The sequence below is a fragment of the Aquarana catesbeiana genome, linkage group LG01, assembly GCF_042186555.1.
Source record: "Aquarana catesbeiana isolate 2022-GZ linkage group LG01, ASM4218655v1, whole genome shotgun sequence".
NCBI lineage: Eukaryota > Metazoa > Chordata > Amphibia > Anura > Ranidae > Aquarana > Aquarana catesbeiana.
The window spans coordinates 305,608,064-305,618,737 of record NC_133324.1 but is presented as its reverse complement, the minus strand read 5'-3'; the positions used below and the strand labels follow the sequence as shown (position 1 = coordinate 305,618,737).

At 44.1% G+C, this 10,674-nt stretch overlaps 1 pseudogene; it reads left to right on the top strand.

Moving 5' to 3' along the window:
- Positions 1-1,172: 1,172 nt before the first annotated feature.
- The window catches only part of LOC141143797 (dehydrogenase/reductase SDR family member 4-like), a 147,963-nt pseudogene continuing 138,461 nt past the window's right edge, over positions 1,173-10,674 (top strand).

Sequence of the window (10,674 nt, the reverse complement as noted above, 5' to 3'; positions counted from 1 at the left end):
ACGCAGTGCATTATGGGGCATGACGCACCACTCAAATTTGGCACGAACGCCCCATAATGTTTGATCTTCGCCGAACGATCGAACAGCTGATGTTCAAGTCGAACTCATGTTCGACTCGAACAGAAAGCTCATCCCTACTGGTAAGTGATCTGGGAACTTTTGCTTCATTTTGATGTGCATTACCCTTCCATGTGCTCCTTGCGTCAAAGGCTAGCTATAGATTAGGATGGTTGCTATTTGTTTGCACATAATGTATATTGCCCTGTTCACACGGTCGGATTTTCCTACAGAAAATGTTCGATAGGAGCTTGTTGTCGGAAATTCCAACCGTGTATAGGCTCCATCGGACATTTTCCATTTTGACATTTGGCTCGTCATACGTGTTGTATGTCACCGTATTCTTGACGTTCGGAATTTCCATCAAGATTTGTGTGACCATGTGTATGCAAGACAAGTTTGAGCCAACATCCGTCGGAAAAAATCTATGGCTTTTGTTGTCGGAATTGTAGCTCCAACATTCTCTCCTTGCTGCCCTAAAAACCAGCTCGTAATCTTCTGTTGCAGGCTTGACAAAGGGGACAGGGCCCTTGAAATGCATAGTGCCCACCCACATTCTCTGGTGTTTGCTTGCTGTCTTTGTGAAGGAGGCTGTTGCAGTAATCTCCTTTTGGGGGGGGTCTGGCTCCATGCATCTGGCTCAGTGACTAGCGGGTGATCCTGGTAAGCTGCTGTATGTTCACCCTTCCACTGCTAAGCTGTCACACCAAGTTTTAAATGTAAGTGTGGATATATGTTTGCTAGAAAAAAGTGTTTTAACTCTTTTCTCTTGCATGTCAAATCAGATCACCCCCAAGGTCTGTTTCTACCAGGAGCTGGGGATTACATCCTTTTCTCATGCTTCCATGACTGATATCCATGGCCCACTTTGTGTCAAATGGTTTCTGTCACAGTTCCCTAAGAGTTTAGTATCATTTCAACATCTTTTAACCACCACTTGATGGTATACGTTTTTGAGACTTGTACTCTAGTTTGTGCAGCCTATATTGTTGAGCGCCAAGTTACATGTGCTCATGAGCACATGATTGTGTTTATTTAAAACAGAAAATGCCAACAAATGTAGCACCTCATATGATTAGATCAAATGTTAGGATGTGCCTTGTGATTATTTACTGATCCCTCTCCTTTATTTTTTCCCACAGATTTGTTATCAGGTGATTGAACTGGCTGTTAACTGTGAAAGATTCTGTGAAGTGCTGCATGAGCAGGAGTCAGTCATTCTTCTCAGCCTGATGAGTCACACAGATCCAGTCCAGCACAGCCACACTGTCCTTAGGACACCGAGCACAGTGGAAGTTCTGTTTCAGCTTCATGTAAGTCTTATCTTCCCTATGTCACACAGAAGATCATGTATTTGTTTGCTCTGCATTTATTTGATAAAAGTGTTTCATTGCTCGAAGTTTTACGCTCCCCTTTCTTTTTGTATTATGTCTATTATCAGATGTATTGTCTTGGGCTTGTGATCATGGGGTAGCTGCAGGATATCTTGTGCACAAAAATTCACATACAACTTTTGTGCACATAAAATTCACGCGCATGTAATATTTATTTAGAGCTTTGATGGGGTTTAGTTTAAAAGATGCTTTTTATGGATCTGAATCTGGAGCTAATGACTTTATTAAATGAAGAGTTTAGTAAGGGATCAGACGGAAATAGTGGGGATGTATCTTAGATTTATACACTGTAGAGGTTTGATAGGAATTAGTAGTTTGAAGAGACAGTACTAGCAGATCCTAGTAATTTTCATATAATATCCACTTCAGCCCCGGAAGGATTTACCCCCTTCCTGACCAGAGCACTTTTTACAAATTGGCACTGCGTCGCTTTAACTGCTAATTGCGCGGTCATGCAATGCTGTAACCAAACAAAATTTGCGTCCTTTTCTTCCCACAAATAGAGCTTTCTTTTGATGGTATTTGATCACCTCTGCCGTTTTTATTTTTTGCGCTATACACGGAAAAAGACCGAAAATTTTGAAAAAAAATGATATTTTCTACTTTTTGTTCTAAAAAAAATCCAATAAACTCAATTTTAGTCATACATTTAGGCCAAAATGTATTTGGCCACATGTCTTTGGTAAAAAAAATGTCAATAAGTGTATATTTATTGGTTTGCGCAAAAGTTATAGCGCCTACAATCTAGGGTACATTTTCTGGAATTTACACAGCCTTTAATTTATGACTGCCTATGTCGTTTCTTGAGGTGCTAAAATGGCAGGGCAGTACAAAACCCCCACAAATGACCCCATTTTGGAAAGTAGACACCCCAAGGAAATTGCTGAGAGGCATGTTGAGCCCATTGAATATTCATTTTTTTTGTCCCAAGTGATTGAATAATGACAAAAAAAAAAAAAAAAAAAAAAAAATTACAAAAAGTTGTCACTAAATGATATATTGCTCACACAGGCCATGGGCATATGTGGAATTGCACCCCAAAATACATTTAGCTGCTTCTCCTGAGTATGGGGATACCACATGTGTGGGACTTTTTGGGAGCCTAGCCGCATACGGGGCCCCGAAAACCAATCACTGCCTTCAGGATTTCTAAGGGCGTACATTTTTGATTTTACTCCTCACTACCTATCACAGTTTTGAAGGCCATAAAATGCCCAGATGGCACAAACCCCCCCCAAATGACCCCATTTTGGAAAGTAGACACCCCAAGCTATTTGCTGAGAGGCATGTTGAGTCCATGGAATATTTTATATTTTGACACAAGTTGCGGGAATGTGACAATTTTTTTTTTTTTTTTTGCACAAAGTTGTCACTAAATGATATATTGCTCACACAGGTCATGGGCATATGTGGAATTGCACCCCAAAATACATTCTGCTGCTTCTCCTGAGTATGGGGATACCACATGTGTGGGACTTTTTAGGAGCCTAGCCGCGTACAGGACCCCGAAAACCAATCACCGCCTTCAGGATTTCTAAGGGTGTACATTTTTGATTTCACTCTTCACTGCCTATCACAGTTTCGGAGGTCATGGAATGCCCAGGTGGCACAAACCCCCCCCAAATGACCCCATTTTGGAAAGTAGACACCCCAAGCTATTTGCTGAGAGGTATAGTGAGTATTTTGCAGCTCTCATTTGTTTTTGAAAATGAAGAAAGACAAAAAAAAAAATTTTTTTTTTCTTTTTTTAATTTTCAAAACTTTGTGACAAAAAGTGAGGTCTGCAAAATACTCACTATACCTCTCATCAAATAGCTTGGGGTGTCTACTTTCCAAAATGGGGTCATTTGGGGGGGGTTTGTGCCACCTGGGCATTCCATGGCCTCCGAGACTGTGATAGGCAGTGAAGAGTGAAATCAAAAATTTACGCCCTTAGAAAGCCTGAAGGCGGTGCTTGGTTTTCGGGGTCCCATACGCGGCTAGGCTCCCAAAAAGTCCCACACATGTGGTATCCCCGTACTCAGGAGAAGCAACAGAATGTATTTTGGGGTGTAATTTCACATATTCCCATGGCATGTTTGAGCAATATATCATTTAGTGACAACTTTGTGCAAAAAAAAAAAAAAAAAAAAAAAATTTGTCTCTTTCCCGCAACTTGTGTCACAATATAAAATATTCCATGGACTCGACATGCCTCTCAGCAAATAGCTTGGGGTGTCTACTTTCCAAAATGGGGTCATTTGGGGGGGGGTTTGAACTGTCCTGGCATTTTATGCACAACATTTAGAAGCTTATGTCACACATCACCCACTCTTCTAACCACTTGAAGACAAAGCCCTTTCTGACACTTTTTGATTACATGAAAAAATTATTTTTTTTTGCAAGAAAATTACTTTGAACCCCCACACATTATATATTTTTTTAAAGCAAATGCCCTACAGATTAAAATGGTGGGTGTTTAATTTTTTTTTTTCACACAGTATTTGCGCAGCGATTTTTCAAACGCATTTTTTGGGGAAAAAACACACTTTTTTACATTTTAATGCACTAAAACACACTATATTGCCCAAATGTTTGATGAAATAAAAAAGATGATCTTAGGCCGAGTACATGGATACCAAACATGACATGCTTTACAATTGCGCACAAACGTGCAGTGGCAACAAAATAAATACATTTTTAAAAGCCTTTAAAAGCCTTTACAGGTTACCACTTTAGATTTACAGAGGAGGTCTACTGCTAAAATTACTGCCCTCGATCTGACCGTCGCGGTGATACCTCACATGCATGGTGCAATTGCTGTTTACATTTGACGCCAGACCGACGCTTGCGTTCGCCTTAGCGCGAGAGCAGGGGGGACAGGGGTGCTTTTTTTTTTTTTTTTTTTTTTTTTTTTATTATTTTTTTGCTTTTTTATCTTATTTTAAAACTGTTTCTTTCATTTTTTTTTTTTTTTAATCATTTTTACTGTTATCTCAGGGAATGTAAATATCCCCTATGATAGCAATAGGTAGTGACAGGTACTCTTTTTTGAAAAAATTGGGGTCTATTAGACCCTAGATTTCTCCTCTGCCCTCAAAGCATCTGACCACACCAAGATCGGTGTGATAAAATGCTTCCCCAATTTCCCAATGGCGCTATTTACATCCGGCGAAATCTAAGTCATAAAATGCTCGTAGCTTCCGGTTTCTTAGGCCATAGAGATGTTTGGAGCCACTCTCGTCTCTGATCAGCTCTATGGTCAGCTGGCTGAATCACCGGCTGCATTCTCAGGTTCCCTGTTGAGACAGGAGAGCCAGAGAAAAACACGGAAGACGATGGGGGGGGGGGGGGGGCATTCTCTCTGCTTGTAAAAGCAGTCTAGAGGCTAATTAGCCGCTAGGATTGCTTTTACATGAAAGCCGACCGCTGGCTGAAAAGAATGATACCAAGATGATACCTAAACCTGCAAGCATCATTCTGGTATAACCACTCAAAGTCGTGAATGCTGTACCTGAAGACAAAAATATGGCTAACAATAAAGCACAGTAAACGGTAAAGTATAAAAAATTGCATACCTGAAAAGCAAACATGATAAAACATAATAACAATAAAACATTGCAGAATAGAATACAGTAAAAAAGAGCAGAACAATAGAGAGAATAGAGAGAGAGAGAATAGAGAGAGAACAATAAAACGACAACTATTATTTTTTATTTTATATTTTTGTTTGTGTTTTTTTTTTTTACACTTTTTTTGTAACTGTACCTTTTGTAACTGTAACCGGTTCCAGGTTCGGGTCTCTCAAAATGCGATGGCATCTTGGGAGACCCTGTGAAAGTGTGTCCTAGTCTGTGCAATGCTGTACCCTACGCTAATACTCAGCTAGTGAATGGTAGCGTTCAAAACATTCACCAATGCAAAGACCAGGATTGTCAGGACAGGAGGGACAATAATAGCGGGTGTCACGCCTATATCCGCGCTTACTGCAGACACGACATCTTTTTTGGGGGGTTCGCTGGGTAGGGGTACTCGGGAGGACATAAAAATGCCTCTCATGCAGCCGACTGCATTTCGTTGGGGGATGTGAATGGGGGAAGTATGGGCGCTGCAGAAGTGGTGGGTTCCCAATTAGGATTGGCGAATGCAGCAGGAAGGGCACTATGGGCACGACGGGCCTGTGTTTGTCTTCTTGGTGGCAGCGGGACACTACTTGTGCTTGCCACCTCACCAGCTTGAACTGCACTTATGGGACTCGCCACGTCACCAAGTGTTACTGCAGTGCTGGTTTGACTACGACCGGGGTGTACTAGGCCGCTGGCGCTTGCCAGTTCACCAAAACGCTACCAAAAAAACTGTTAACGATCGCAGGGATCAGGCCTGACTCTGCGAACGCTGCAGTTATGCGTTTAGTGTTTTGTAAGTGACAGTGATCGATCGATACTGCACTTGGGTGGGCTGGGCGGAGGGACAAAACGCAGGTGCTAGCAGGTATCTGGGCTGATCCCACTAACACTGCGTTTTTGGGAACCCTAAACTGCTGGGGATGCTAGTATAGATCTGATCGGATCAGATATTGATCAGTTCAGATACTATACCACTAAGGGAGGTGTATGCTGCGTGCGTGGGTGTTAGCGCTACTGGCACTAACCTGACGCTGCCTGGGGCTGGTGCTTGCCAGTTCACCAAAACGCTACCAAAAAAACTGTTAGCAATCACAGGGATCAGGCCTGACTCTGCGAACGCTGCAGTTATGCGTTTAGTGTTTTTTTAAGTGACAGTGATCGATCGATACTGCACTTGGGTGGGCTGGGCTGGGCCAGGCGGAGGGGCAAAACGCAGGTGCTAGCAGGTATCTGGGCTGATCCCGCTAACACTGCGTTTTTGGGAATCCTAAACTGCTGGGGACGCTAGTATAGATCTGATCGGATCAGATATTGATGCGTTCAGATACTATACCACTAAGGGAGGTGTACGGTGCGTGGGTGTTAGCGCTACTGGCACTAACCTGACGCTGCCTGGGGCTGGTGCTTGCCATTTCACCAAAACGCTACCAAAAAAACTGTTAGCGATCGCAGGGATCAGGCCTGACTCTGCGAACGCTGCAGTTATGCGTTTAGTGTTTTGTAAGTGACCGTGATCGATCGATACTGCACTTGGGTGGGCTGGGCCGAGCCGGGCGGAGGGGCAAAACGCAGGTGCTAGCAGGTATCTGGGCTGATCCCGCTAACACTGTGTTTTTGGGAACCCTAAACTGCTGGGGACGCTAGTATAGATCTGATCGGATCAGATATTGATCCGTACAGATACTATACCACTAAGGGAGGCGTATGCTGCGTGCGTGGGTGTTAGCAGTACTGGCGCTAATCTGACGCTGCCTGGGGCGACGCATATCACCGCCGGGCGATCAGGGGGCTAAATCTTTATTCGGTAATAAACGGCGGGTGCCCTGACACTATAAAAAATAAACAAACTAACCAGCGTCACCCGTAACGGTTATACAGTGATCAGTGGTGAAAGGGTTAACTAGGGGGCAATCAAGGGGTTAAAACATTTATTAGGTAGTATATGGGGGTCCCTGTCGCTATAAAACGCTGACGGCGAACCTAAATATTTACCTCACTAACTAGCGTCACCAGCGACACTAATACAGCGATCAGAAAAATGATCGCTTAGCGACACTGGTGACAGGGGGTGATCAAGGGGTTAAAACTTTATTAGGGGGGGTTAGGGGGGTACCCTAGACCTACAGGGGGCCTAACACTCACTGCCCTGACACTAACTGTCACAAACTGACACCAATACAGTAATCAGAAAAAAAAAAAAAAAAAAAAAAAAAAAAACCTGCTGGTGTCAGTTTGTGACAGGGGGGGGGGGTGATTGGGGGGGGATCGGGGGGCGATCGGGGGGGGGATCGGGGTGATTTGTGTGCCTGGCATGTTCTACTGTGTGTGTAGTGTTGGTGCACTCACATTTCAGTCTTCTCTCCTCGGCCCGGAACGGAAAATACCGAGCCGAGGAGAGATGACATCATTTCCTCTGCCTCTGTGTACACTACAGAGGCAGGGAAATGATCCCATTGGCTGGGAGCGATCGCGAGGGGGGGGCCACGAATGGATGGCCTCCCCCTCACCTCCGATCGCCGGGGGACATTTGCCGACCGCCGCAGGCACCGGGGGGGGGTCCGATCGGACCCCCCACCCGCGGGCAGGCAAGGACGTACATGTAAGTCCTTTTGCCTGCCCGTGCCATTCTGCCGACGTATATAGTCGTGCGGCGGTCGGCAAGTGGATATGGGTAGTTTAACTATATAAATAAATATTTTTTTCTAGTCTGATTTGAAAGGCACAACATTATAGAGAGCATATAGATTTGAAATCCTAGTGAGAGGCAGTAAAGCACGCTTCAAAATAGTACATAGTATGACAAAAACTACACCACTACATTTTAATGATGGAAATATAACTTTTTATTACTTTGGTGGACATAGACATTAAGAGAATGCATGTCATACCTGGTATGCAAAATATATAAAATGTGAAACCCTGGGTACAGAGCAGAGGAAATATTGAAGGCTTCTATATTAAATTTATTTTAATTGTCCACACTGTCAACATGGATTGGGAGTTTTATTGAAGCTTATACAAGATATGGTTTAATAGTAAAGCAGGAATTTGGAAATGGATTTGGTTTTATTTTTGCTACAGTGCCCTACAGACAAAAATATCAAGAATGGCTTGTATTGGGAAGGAGGTGTGGTTTATTTTAGTCACATTTTATTACAAAAGACTGTTCGGTAGGAAATCATACCTTTCAATAAAGCATGTTGTCCCACATCTCGAGCTGATCCCACTATCTCAGGATTGCTCAGACTGTATTGGAAAGTCTCTGACATTTCTGGGAATATGGCTTATGCCACCATGGGACAAAGCATTGCACCTGCATGAAATCAGGATCCTTTTGTTGGATCAGTGCCCATTCCTCCCGGTTGTAGATTTTGACAGGTTCTGACTGGGGTACTGTGATTTGCTCCTTGAGAGAGTATGACGTGTCTGCCATGGGCAGGACACGGGCTACTTCAACCTCCTCCTCCTCCTGGCTAGAGTCTAAATCCTCCCCTGGGTGTTCCACCAGATAGCAAGACAGAACATCAGTTAAGCCTTCCTGGCTAATAGTGGATCTTATACTTAAGCCTTGCCAGTCGGGCAATCCACCTTTGCTCCAACACCCCCAGTTTAGCTGTTTCCAGGTAAGCAAGGGGGTTATTGTCTATAAAGACCTCTGTATCTGCCACCATGAGGTACTCCGAAAACTTCTCAGTGATGGCCCAAACTGGGACCAGCAACTCCAATTTGAAGGAGCTGTAGTTATGGAGATTTTTCTCGGTGGGCCGCAGACTACGACTTGTGTAGGAAATCACTCGCTCATATCGGTCCTGCACCTAGGCCAAGACAGCTCCCAAGCCCTGTAAGCTCCCACCCGTATACATATGGAAGGCTTTGAGTAATCCACTTGGTTAGCAAAGGTGCCATAGTCAGCTTTTGTCTGAGAGTTTCAAAGGCATGTTGTTGGGGGCCTTGCCATTGGGAGTTAATGGAGGGTGATAGTCCGCCTTTTTTTGGGTTGGCAGAGATTTATGCGAACTTTGGGTATCCCACCAGCCGCAGAAAGGAGCATAACTCAGTGACAGTCTTTGGGGGTGCCAATCCTGTACAGCCTGGACTTTGGCCGGGTCTGGAGAGACTGGATCCTGTGTGTCATTAAGCGGCACTTACTGGGCTTGAGCTTCAGCCCATAGACAGGTGAACACCCAGTCCAGGTGTTTGGCATGGTCTTCAAAGGTTTTGGGGAAAATGATGATATTGTCCAAGTAGACTAACATAGTCTCAAAGTTGAAGTCTCCTGGGCATCTCTTTACTAAGCGCTGGAATGAACTGATGGCATTACACAGCCCAAAGGTCGTGCAGTTAAACTTGAACAGTCCCAGGGGTGTGATAAAGGAAGTCTTTTCACGGTCTTGGTTTTTTGCTGGGACATGCCAAAAGCTGCTTGCCAAGTCGAGAGTGGAGAAATACTTGGCTTGGCCCAGTGCCATGAGTGACTCTTACACCCAGGGTAACAGGGTAACGGGTAGGCATCCCAGTGGGTACAAACATTTAGTTTGCAGTAGTCCACACAAAATCACAGGCTTCTATCCTTCTTTTACACCAGGATTATGGGGGCAGCCCATGGGCTATGACTTTTTCCCAATCACCCCACTCTGTAGCATGTTGTTGAACAAGTCCTTGACCTTCTGGCCTAAGACTGGGGAAATGTGGTATTAACATTTCCAGATGGGTAGCTGGTGGCAAAGACCAATAGGTAGCAATAGGTATCAGTTGATGAAGCAGCCACTGCTGGGGTAGAGGATAGTCCTAGAAGAGATCGGCAAGCTGTTCCAGCAGTAGTTTATATTGTGACTCATCCGATGAGGCTATGGCTGCCTGTATTGGGGCATAAATGGCTTCCACCCCTGGCTGGGCCTCCAAGATACAGTGACAGAGTACCAGGCAGGGGTCTGCTATAGTGGCATGGTTGGGGAGTGAAATCGAGGATAGCCCCAGGTTGAGCTGCACCAGCACTTTCCCTTTTATTTACCTCCCCGGCATCACTGAGTCTTTGAGGGGTTCTACCATTACTATGAACCCTTGAAGTTTCTTGTGAGCCCTGATGGGCAGAGACCAAAGAAGAGAAACAAGCAGCATCCTCTGAGTGTAGTAGGTAAAATCAAACACCTTTAATCACATAATTGGTAACTCACATAGGTAAAACTTGTGTAAAGTATGTCAAGCAGGCAGCCTCGCTTGCCTACACATTTATATATTTATATATTGACAGAAAAACACAGAATTGTTGACATTTTTGCAGATTTAATAAAAAAGAAAAACTGAAATATCACATGGTCCTAAGCATTCAGACTCTTTGCTGTGACACTCATATATTTAACTCAGGTGCTGTCCATTTCTTCTGATCATCCTTGAGATGGTTCTACACCTTCATTTGAGTCCAGCTGTGTTTGATTATACTGATTGGACTTGATTAGGAAAGCCACACACCTGTCTATATAAGACCTTACAGCTCACAGTGCATGTCAGAGCAAATGAGAATCATGAGGTCAAAGGAACTGCCTGAAGAGCTCAGAGACAGAATTGTGGCAAGGCACAGATCTGGCCAAGGTTACAAAAAAATTTCTGCTGCACTTAAG